The sequence below is a fragment of the Crocodylus porosus genome, unplaced genomic scaffold (genome assembly GCF_001723895.1).
Source record: "Crocodylus porosus isolate Cpor-Errol unplaced genomic scaffold, CroPor_comp1, whole genome shotgun sequence".
Classification (NCBI taxonomy): domain Eukaryota; kingdom Metazoa; phylum Chordata; order Crocodylia; family Crocodylidae; genus Crocodylus; species Crocodylus porosus.
The window spans coordinates 34,572,705-34,584,255 of record NW_017728909.1 but is presented as its reverse complement, the minus strand read 5'-3'; the positions used below and the strand labels follow the sequence as shown (position 1 = coordinate 34,584,255).

Sequence of the window (11,551 nt, the reverse complement as noted above, 5' to 3'; positions counted from 1 at the left end):
TTATCAACTTCCACAAAAGTGAAGTCTGGCATGAGTGATTTATGTGTCTAGTGCTATTTGACCTAGTACGTTCAGATATGCTCTCATTGATTTTTGAGGGTTGTACTATAAGTGATTTATAAACTTGGCAATATTGCTGAACCTAGTTTCAGAATTTGTATGCTCCCCTGCTCTGGATTCCATATTCAATGCAACAAGATATGGACTTCCTTCTACAGCAAGCTGTATGAGAAGTGTGCCTGGAAAAGGGGTGAGGAGCAATACTGTGCAGTGGTTAGCATGCATTGTTTTATAGTATATTCATGAACTATCAAATAAAGGGCAAATGGCTGGATGTCATTTAGGGCCAATTAGCAGTTTGGGTCCAACTGGCCTGTAAACAGGACAATTAGTTCTGGAAGGCATCAAGCAAAGAAACTGGCTGTGCATCCTTTAATCATACCAAACTCCCTGTCTGCTGAAAGAGTCAATATAGAAAATGTTCTGATAAACAATCAAGGATTTGCACTTATGAAACCTTAAATGCTTCTGCATGTTTGCCAGAAATGACAGGGTACCTGTGTAGGCATATGGTGCAAGAATATGGCTGATACCAATGCCAGTAATAGGTGGAGGCATATATTTCCCAAGAAACATAGAACAGCCTGTGAATTCACGAGGGGGTGAAAAGCTTAGTCAGTTTTAGATTTCAAAAACTACTTAAATAGGAAATCCTCCACAATCATCTGTCTCTCTTGAAGAAGTCCAGCGCCCTGAAGCCAGTAACTATCTTAGTGGCCACCACCATGACCACCACAGTGAGAAACGATGTCTGAAGCATCTAATGCAGAAGTCCCATTTTAGCAATTGCTCTTAAATCAGAGAGAATAGAGGGTCTGCATAATATTTGGGAAGGTCCACAGTGAGAGATGTGATCTGCTTAAAGTTCTTAAAATAATAGTAGGGCTGAATACTTATCAATTCTAAGTTGTGAACTTCCAGAGGAGTAAGACTGTTTTACTAATAAGGACCTATGTCCTCAGTTCTCTCTTTGGGATTTGTATAAACACATGTTCTCATCAGCTGCCACTACAACTAGAGAGGATGTGTGGGGTAAAGAGATAATAAACTTCTGTCTCCTTCAGATGAACTAAGTGCTTTCCTTTCACTCTCTTATTGGCAGGAATCTTGATGCTGGGTTTGCCACAGTAACCTGGTGGGGTCTTTGATCGCACCATTAAAGGACAATGTGATGTTAAACAGATGAGAATGTTGCAGCATGGCAAGAAAAGTATATAGAGCTGACTCAAACGGATAGAATAAATTGACCCCTCACAGCTCCTTATCTGGTCCAGAAAACCGTTAGTGTTTTCCACAACAGGTGAAGGAAACCACACCCCCAAGCAAGCTGGCAAACCCATGTGAAGCTGGATGCATGAGCTTAGGTCTCAAGTTGGAACGTTGGTTCTCAAGATAGACAGCACCCAGTTGCAAGGACAACATGGAAAACCAGGATATTGGATAAACAGTCCAGTGTTTGGGGACCTGAACTGAATAGAAGCTCCATGGCCAATATGCCATAAAGGAGAAAACAAAAGCCCTCAGCTGTTAATCTGTTGGTTTATCAGTTGAGTATCATGAAGGCTGGATTTTTCGCTTGACTGGCCTAATGGAGAAAAAGGCAGTAGAAAAGACTTGTATACATACCGAAGCTGTATACATGCCCTGCTTGGGCATGTAACCAGAGTTAGAACTAGAAGTGAAGGAAACTACCTCTATCAGTACTCACTGAGTGGTAGTAGAAGCATCTGGAGGAAGTGATATTTGCCTGGGTACCAGGTCCATTGGAAAGGTCACCTGGGAGGGAGAAAATCGGATCTGGGGATTGGCAATCTCTACTTGGACTAATGAACCTTGATGTAAGAACTCAGTGAATTATCACTTAGACTCCAGGAAAGGGAGTTGGGGAGGAGTGGGTGCCAAAGAAGCAGCTGGTAATGCTGATGTAGAGATTGGATCCTTTTCCTGCATTTATAGACCTCTTTTGTCTTTAAAACAGCTACTGTTAACACCTCTTCACTCCTAATCCACACCCCTCCTCTACTCTTCCAAGCAAACTGTTTGCATGTGCATGGAATCTTTTCCCTGATGTTCAGCTCAGCCTGCATCTGATTCTCTTGCATACCTGAGGAAGGGCATTTGAGGTCCAAAAACTTGTCCAACCACTCTCCCAACTATACAGTTGGTCCAATAAAATATAAATCCTTGCCTTTCATGCATCTCCTAGACCATCACAGCTACTACAGCACTCCATGTCATCCTTCTCACCTGTTAAAGCTAATTGTTATGAATCAAATGTAAGTACTGAATCATGAAAGTGAGGTTATTTAAAACATTATACAGCTAAGTTATAAATTATGGCCCATAGCCAATTGTTTTAATGACTGTAGACATATAATAACCTTAAAAGCCATGATTTAGGATACCTTCTGGTACAGGTCTTAGGGACATCTACCTCCTCTCCCCCAACACATGTGAAAAAAATGGAATCTTTGGACAATACATGTGCCTTGCATAAGACTTGACAAAGATACAGAACATACAACCAAAGGATCAAAACTACATATCCCTCTTAAGTGAAACACATTGCTATTAGAAAACATTATTTAAAGGTTGTTATAATGGTAACCTTTCCCCATTTACATCCAGAGCATGAAAAGTTATTCTCATGCCCACTCCAGACATCTCAAATGAGGCTATAAAAATGGTTAAAGAAGAAAAAAAAGAAAAAAAATTTTATTTATGAGAAACAGTATGTAATCTTGAAAAAAAGCCCATTTGGCAACAAAGTATCAGATTGTCTTTTAACCAAAATAGACATCCAAAAATTGACTGAAAGTTCTGTAGTAAGCAGAGAATCTTATCTGGAGCATCTGTCCAATGCTTGTAATGAACTCCATGATCGTGATTTGAAGTTAAAATATTTTGGAGTTATACCGCACATAACTGGTTAAAGCAGAAGGCAACAATGACTCACTTGCATTCAGTTAGAAGAATAATTTGAATAGGCTGCATTCAACAGTATGTACATATGTTTATTATAACAGAAAACCAAGTCATGGTGAAGAGAAACTGCTTCATTGACTAGGCATGCTAAGAATTTTGCAATAGTCTTTACATAATCGGGGAAACCAAAATATATCTCATTTTTAAATTTTTGTGTTTTTGAGCAACTTCTTGGAAAACAGTACCTTCCAAATGGCCCTCACGTTTACTGACTTATACATGCCTTCCTAAGTTTAGTCATAATATAAAGAGAAAATACATGCTTTAATAATAAGAATATATTAGGAGGGTAAATTGTGCATATTTCATATGAACACATAGATGAATACATACATGATGACTAGATAACTGCACACACCTTTATCTGTCTGGAATAGTTTAGGAATAGTGAATTCTGCATCTGGCCTGGGGCGGGGGGGCATGTGTGAACTAGATGACCTTTGGGGTCCTTCTTATTCCTATGATTCTAACATATTAGACTGTACAAAATTACATATTTATGTAAGGTAGGCAGTTTTCAACAATATGAAGGATGGATGCAGCAGAAATTCCTTGCTACCTTCTTCACTGAGTTTTCCCTAGGCTTAACCAAGTTTAGGTACCATGAGGTAGTGCACAGATTCTGACAGACTATACTTCAGGGTTTCTGCTGTTTGCCTATAAGAGCTGGGTATAATTTATTCCCCTGAATAAATATATTTGGTTTTTGTACTGCAGGGTCGACCTTCTTTGAAGCGCTAGCTACTGGATACAGTTGGAGGTTGGAGTTTGTCTCTTTTCTCAGGCATTTGGGGCAAACTGATCACCATAGATGGGGGCAGGAAGGAGTTTTCCCCTGTACTCTGATTAGCCTTGACTGTGGGGTTTTGCACAGGGCATCATCCTATCATTTATCTGTATATAAACCTAATAAATTTACCACCATTGACATGGCAAGGCATTGGTAGCCATTCTGTTTGTTTTTTATCCCCATGGCATAGTGTGAGTTTTTTTTGTCCCCTACTGAGTGCTTTGAGGCTACGGGGCTGATCAGGGCTTTCTAACTTTAGCATGTAGGGGGAAGGAGCAACATGCAGCACAGGCATGTGGGTCCTGAACTGCAAACCATGTAGGCTGCACACTACAGCAGCACACCACTTCCCCTATTATGCAGGCTGCACTGGTGGTACAGCTCCCTGCCCTCTACCACACAGGTTTCATTAGGGTGGCCATCGGTCCTGTTTCATACTGTTGTCTGTTTCTCATTGAGAACCGGACTGCAAAAAGTCCGGTTTTTCTCAGTTCATTGGTGGAAATTCATGTCAACCACGTGTCCTCATGATTCTACTGGCTGTGCCTAGAGCTAGTTTCTAGCCAGGGTGGGAAAGAGGTGGCCTTTTTGCAGTGGCCATGCCCCTTGCTGCTGATTGGCCATGGGCCCAGGGGCCTCACCCCTTCCTACGGATTGAGTGAGGGGGCCTGCTCTCCCCAAGGGGGTGTTCTGTATTCTGGGGATGTGTAAGTGGCCACCCCCTGGGCCCTCTGATGCCATGTGGTAGTGGTAGAGGTGGTTGCAAGGACCCACGGGCCAAATGCTGGCTTCTCTCAGGCTTCATGTGGTCCCTGGGTCACCAGTTGGACAACCCTGGTGTGGATGAACTATGGATACTTAATACTTATAATTGCCTTTAAATGCATAAAACTGGACTTAATGCCTTGAGAAGTCCCTTTCAGCCTTATGTTTCTGAGAGATGCGTGTGTCTGGTCTTGTACCCTATCATAATAACGTTGCTTATTACCATAGAAAACATCAAGTTGAAGTTTTGACATGATGATGGACAAACTTATACAAATACTTGTTAACATCCATAGATAAAAATCCCATATACTCAAATATGCCTTCTCATAAGGATGCAGGCTTGTAACTTTAGGCATCCATCTTTTCAAACCTTGTTTTAATTACACTTCACTGACCTGTGTTTTTATTTTAAATTGTTTCTCTACCACCCCATTTTAAAGAAAACTGGTATTAATTTAAAAAAAAAAAAGAGTTAATAACATGTAATATAAAAATTCCAAATGTAAACAGAATATTCAAGAATCAATTGTCAGAAATGTCAAAAGACTTAAAGTTCCTACAGAAATGCTAATTTTGACACGCTACACCAGAAGCACATCTGAAGTACATGTCTCAAGTATGATTAATGGGGCACAGTAGCCATACTTTTATGTATGCTAAAGCAAAAACACTAATTGAGAATAGTGAGTATAAGGCATGTGCAATGCATATTTAAAGCATGACTTAATTCCCATTGAAGCCAATGGGAAGTGGGTAAAGCCTTTAAGGATTAATTTTGTGAGCACCGAAGACCACAAATAATCCAACTGAGGCTATAAAGTGAAGCTCTGCAAGATACATCTTTCATAACAGATGCTTTTTGGGGTAGGTATCTTGTCTCCTTATTGGGGTAAAGTACAGATTCTTCTATTATTTAATTGAATAAGGTCAACAAACTTAATATAATAAAATATTTACGTAAAATAATGAAAAAGTCTTGCTGTGAGAATTTATTTTTTTTAAATGTTCTGGTGTTTTGGGCTTTTAACATTAATCAGTTAATGTAGTTTTTAGTAATGAATGAAACTTATTCTTAGATAAGATATTTCAGCTATTTGACAAGACCTTCTTGGAATGCAGAAATATTAGCACACAGACTTTTAAAGGAATGTTGCATTACCAGCATGCCATAGTTTGATCTGTCTTGTTCTTTGTTACGATTGGCCTAAGTGATTTTGTGTTAGTTTTTGGCTCATTTTAGCTTGAGTTTTTGCAGTTTGCTCCTTTTCGGAATGACAGAATATGTTGGCTTACATAGTAAGGAAACATAATATAGTTAAATGTAATGGTGGATAATGGTATGTTTAATAAAGCCAAGCTAAGCAAATTTTAAAGATGAAATTCAAAGTAAAAGCTAAAATTAACTTTTCTCTTTCTCCTAAAAATGCCAAAGCATTACAGATAAGCCTGATAAATTTAAAGCAAAAACTGTTCAATATCATGCTTGCAAAACTTAGAAGAATCAGATACTGTCATATCACCCAAGCTGGTTGTCTCAGATGGCTGAATGAAGCCTGAATAAGCTCGAGAATTTCCTTTTAGAGGATCATGAGTAGGTTCAGTCATATTAGTGGGATGATATGGGAAGAGTTATCCTTTGTGTAAATATAAATAGCTTTTCCAACACCAAAGGTGTCCAACTGGCACTGTTTATTGAAATTAAACTGAAATTCTTTTGATATTTAATTCAATGTTGTGTCCTGATGTGGCTGTGGCATTAACTCTATCAGTTGTTTACCAAGTAAATCAGCACTCTGATAAGATTTCATATCATTCTGTCTGCGGCCGCAAACGCACCTGAGCAGATTCCTCCTAAATTTGGACAATTAGACCATTGTCTAATCTGATATAGATCCGTTCTCTCAATGCACTCAGGGCAGAAAGACTGTCTGTGCTGTAGGAGACAGCTTATAAAATAAATAATATATATGTATTGTTACTAGTAGCAACAGATTGTGAAGCTCTGAATAGTACTCTTGAAAAGTAGGGAGAGGGAAAAAGAGCAAAGGATGACAGAATTGATGCTTAGAGTTCCCTCACGTCTCTTTGAAGTCATGGTAATTTTACTGTTGAGTTTAATGGAAAGAGAACCTGGTTCCTAAATGAAATTTAGGAGCAGAGTGAGGCCATATGGCTAATTTGCTCAGGAGCTGTGAAGACAATCCTCACCCTTTTCCTCTAGGAGGTACAGTAAAGCTGAACCTAAATGCCAGGTGTTGCAATCTTTAATCTTCTCCACAGAAGGTGTAAATGAAGTGACAAGATAGTAGTTTTTATTGCTACAGCCTTCTTGAAATTATAATTAATTTAAACAAACAAACAAGCAAGCAAGCAAACCAACCAACCAAACAAATCCAGCAAGAAGAAACCAAATACATTTCCCAAATGAACAGCTTAGATGCATTTAATTGGGATGAACTAACTGAGTAATAATTGCAGAGCACCTGTTTATCTGAGTACCTATTTATAAAGCTCTTTAATGTAAGAGCCACCTCCAATAAAGGACTGAGGAACCTACAAGTTCGGTAAATACAGTGCCTGACTTTTAGGTACCTGTGGTCTTATTCTAGCAATTCTGAACCTTTCTGATCCTTCTTTTAGTTGCCTGGCTCCAGAAGTGAAATCCATAAACCTGTATTTGGCATCTAAGTTCCAAGTATTTTAATGTAGGAGAGAGTTGGGTATATGAGAACTGGGTTTGCAACACTCAGTATGCTGAGCAAAGGGATACTGAAGCCAGCCAAAAATGCTGAAGACAGGAGTGTGCTTGAAATCCCAGACTTGGCATTCTTTCTGAATTGGTGCCAATGGGCACATCTACGTGTGTGCTTTAATGTTTATTAGCCTATTTTAATGCGCATTAAAGCATAAGTAAGTAAAAAAACCAAAAACAAACCATGCTACTTAGTTAATGCACATTGAGACAGGCTAATGAGAATTTGCCTAGTACTTCACAATAGAAGGCATTTTACAACGTACTAGTGGGGGGCACTTTAAGTAGAGCCTCAAGCATCTTGTGCATCAGTATCCCTGTGCTTCAAATGGTGGTGGGTATACTTTAGATAAGGTCATCAAATGAGCTTTAGTTAAAGCACCACAGAGCCTGGCTGGAGTGTGGTGATTACCATGCTCCAGCAGACCTGATTTATTGAGTCTGCTCTGATGCACTGTAATTATAGCACACTGGAGCAGCCTCCCGGCTTGTGTACAGGCCAAGGATACTAGAATTAATATGCATTAACTAAAGCATGTTAATGCATATGCAGATGCGCCCGATGTGCCATGAGCAACTAACTGGTTTATTCTTTATTTAAAGAGGCTGCTGGATAATTGGCTAGTTCAAAGGTGTCAAAGACATGGCTTGTCAATCCCTATCATCTAACCCATGGTGCTGCCTGTGGATCTCAGACTGACCCTGTGCACCATGTGCAGTATGTGCTAGCTCTGGCTCCATGAGCTGCCTGAGAATCATGGAGCCAGTTGAACATATGCTTCACGTGGTGCACAGGGCTGGGTTGGGGTGCTCACTGCAAATGGTGCCCACACTGGATCAGCTGTTCATGTTGGATTTAGAGCCAGCCTGGATCAGGCTCATAGACCAGCCCCATATGCCAGATCTAGTACAGCGGGTTAGTCCTGTACAGAGACAGAGCATATACTGGATCTGGTGTAGGAGGCAGGCAGTTCCTTGATCATGAGTTTTGAGAGAGACCAAGTTTCAGATGGTCCAGCTCTTTTCTCTGAGTCTCCCTCATGGCTGCTGCCGCCTCCTCCTGGGCAGTCCTTGACTTATACAGCCCTTGTGACCTCAGATCCATATACTGGATCTGATCTAGCCTATGGACTTGCCCTGTGCCCTTAAAGGGCCAGATGAGTTTGACACCCTTGGGCTAGTGTTTAGAATACTCATTGAGGAAGGGGGAGACCTGGGTTTATTTCCCTCCTCAGTGGGCACATTTACACATGCATATTTAGTGTAGTGTAACCAAAATTACTGTGGAGTATGGGTGTGCGTCTACACGGGCATACTCATACTGCATAGTAAATATGGTGACTTGTGCCAACTTGAGCATAAATTTGATATCTGCATTACACAGGTATCAAATTTATGTCCAATTAGTTACTGCACAATAATGTAAGTGTAGATGCCTTACTATGCAGTAACACTGTGTGTGTGGACAGATTTGGGACCAACTTTAGTCCCAAGTCAGTCCACACACACAATGTTAATGCACCTTAAACACTTGCACATGTAGATGCTAGACTATTCCCCACTTACTGCACAGTAAATTTAAGTTGGTGTACATGCACATATAGACATGTCCAACCAGAGGGAGTTTAAACGCATTCATACCACCTTTTCAACTACCAGGCTGAAGGCAAAAATCTGTGCTCTCTCACTAAGAAACCAGCACTCTGGCTAGCTAGCCAGTGTCTAGCTGCAACACCAGGCTATAGGGTATTTACCCAATATTAACTCAGAGGAAAGAGTGCAGCATGAAGGATTTTCTTTGGCAGCTCATACAGACCTACAAGAATATGCTACTGGAATGCTACTCAATAGCAATTACTTGGAAGATAGTAAGTATTGTTAATTATTTCTGCTACTTTATGTAGTGTAATGGTTAACATATTCACTTGGCAGACCAGTTTGAAAGTAGGCAAAATAAGTACACTGCTTTTAGGTAGCTGAGATGGCCGAGTTGTTAAGGAATTGCACTTGCAAAGCAGCTCTTCTCCCAGTCAGGAACCTTTTTTTGGGTAGTTGGTTAGATGATCCTTCTATCTCTATAATTCTATAAAGTTGGTAGATAACAAAAAGTAACAGCCTCAGATATATAATGGGAAACATATTTTAACAGCACAAAACAGAGCAGCAAAAACTTAGGGATCAAAAATGTAAGCCATTCCTATAGGATCATAGGAAAGTAGGGCTGGAAGTGACCTGATGAGCAGGGGCTAGACTAAATAACCTCAAGGCAGGGTTGCCCTTGACTAAACCTTCCCAGCCAAGTGTCTGGCTAACCCACTCTTGAAAATTTCCAGAGATGGAGATTCCACAACTTCTCTAGGTAGCCTGTTCTAATGCTTAATCACCCTTAGAGTTAGAAAGTTCTTCCTAATTGCCAACCTAGTTTTCTCTGCTATAGTTTATCTATCCATTGTTCCTAGTCATATCCCCTCCAGCCATAGAGGAAAAACCAATTGCTATCCTTTTATAATCTCCCTTCAGGTATTTGAAGACTGTTACCAAATCTTTCCCTCCAGTCAGGCTTCTTCAGGTTAAATATCCATGATTCTTCCTACCTTTCCTCATAAGTCTTGCTCCCCAGTCCTCTGCTGGGCTCTTTCCAATCTGTCCATTTCTTTCTTGAAGTGTGGGAACCAAAATTGGACACAGTACTCCAAGTGATGCCTCAACAGGCTGAATTGAGAAGAGTCACTTTCCTTGGTTTGCAAGAGACACTCCTGTTAATACAACTCAATATGCTTTGGCTTTTTTTTTTTTAAATGGCCTTGCAACAGGCTGGCCTTTCAGGGCTGGGTCTCAGTGCTGGCCTCCTGCCTGTTCTGGGCTGAACCCCCACCTCACTCACCTGCCACATCTTGATGAAAATAATATGAAAATTATTTCTAAGGCAGGAGGCTGCCCATTGTTCAACCTCTTGATAACAAGGGCCCAAGTACACACTCTGACCTTCCCTTACACGTGTCCCATGCCTCACAGCTGTTTCTACATCACATCCAGTATTTCCATATTGTCAATTCCAATATTTCTGTCACATCCGGTATTTCCATATTAACCCATCTGATACATCTGTTCTGCAAGTCAGTGATGCTGCCCCTCACTAGGGCCACTCATCTTTAACTGGGCTGCTTCACACTCTGGGCCCCTCACGGGCTGCTGGGGTCTTTCACTTGGTGGGGCTCAGGTGGCTGCTGCCATGCCTGGCCCCCTGCACTGGGGGGCATCTTTCATCTTGTGGGGCTCAGATGGCTGCTGCTGTGCCTGGCCCCTTCACTGTGCTCAGGCAGCCCCAACACCAGGCTTGCGTGGCCCCAGTCCCTTCCAGTATTGGTAACCCATCCATAGGCAGGGGCTGGGGTTATAAGTCACCCCTCTTTGCCTTTCACCAGGGAGGTTATGGTGGGCCACTGGGGGTGCTCCTGTGTTGTGCCACCCACCTCACTGCACCCGAGCACCTTCCAGGCTCCGAGTGCCTCTGTGGGGGTGCCTCACATCTGGCTGACCCCCTTCCTGGACCAGTTCCACTGCCACCACCCAGGGCTGGGCTTGATTCTGGCTCTGTGCACCCTGGGAAACACAGGCCTAGCAGCCCTTGAGGACACTTGATTCACTTCAAGAACTTGTGCTTCTGACTGAGGGAAGCATCCCAAGTAGTTGTCTCCCTTAGTCAGCTGAACCAAGGGGACCCCAAGGCATAATCCAGACGCACTCCCAATAAGTCTACCATGCTATGCACAAAGGAAAACTTTATTGGTTACAAGGGGTAGGATTGGAATAAGGTACAGAGTAGAGCAATATCAGAGAAATCTCATAGAGCAAACTCCCATGGCTGGGTAGCCTTTGATCACGCATCTGAGTTACTACAAGCTATATATCTAGTTAGATCTCAGGTAACTTACTCGCAAGTATCATCCAGAGGCAGGGGGAGATTCCCTCTGGAGGCAGGCAGTTCCTTGATCATGAGTTTTGAGAGAGACCAAGTTTCAGATGGTCCGGTCCGGTCCGGTCCGGTCCGGTCCTGCTCTGCTCTGCTCTGCTCTGCTCTGCTCTGCTCTGCTCTGCTCTCATGGCTGCTGCCGCCTCCTCCTGGGCAGTCCTTGACTTATATGGTCCTTGTGACCTCATTTACCTGGTCCAATGGAAGCCAGCACCTGTTGGCT

At 41.8% G+C, this 11,551-nt stretch overlaps 1 long non-coding RNA gene across 1 annotated transcript; it reads right to left on the bottom strand.

The window, feature by feature from the left end:
• Window positions 1-8,382: 8,382 nt before the first annotated feature.
• LOC109308208 lies at window positions 8,383-11,551 on the bottom strand. Its single transcript, XR_002100542.1, has 2 exons — window positions 11,512-11,551; window positions 8,383-8,449 (listed from the first exon to the last, which is right to left on the bottom strand). It is a non-coding gene; the product is annotated as an uncharacterized LOC109308208 (long non-coding RNA).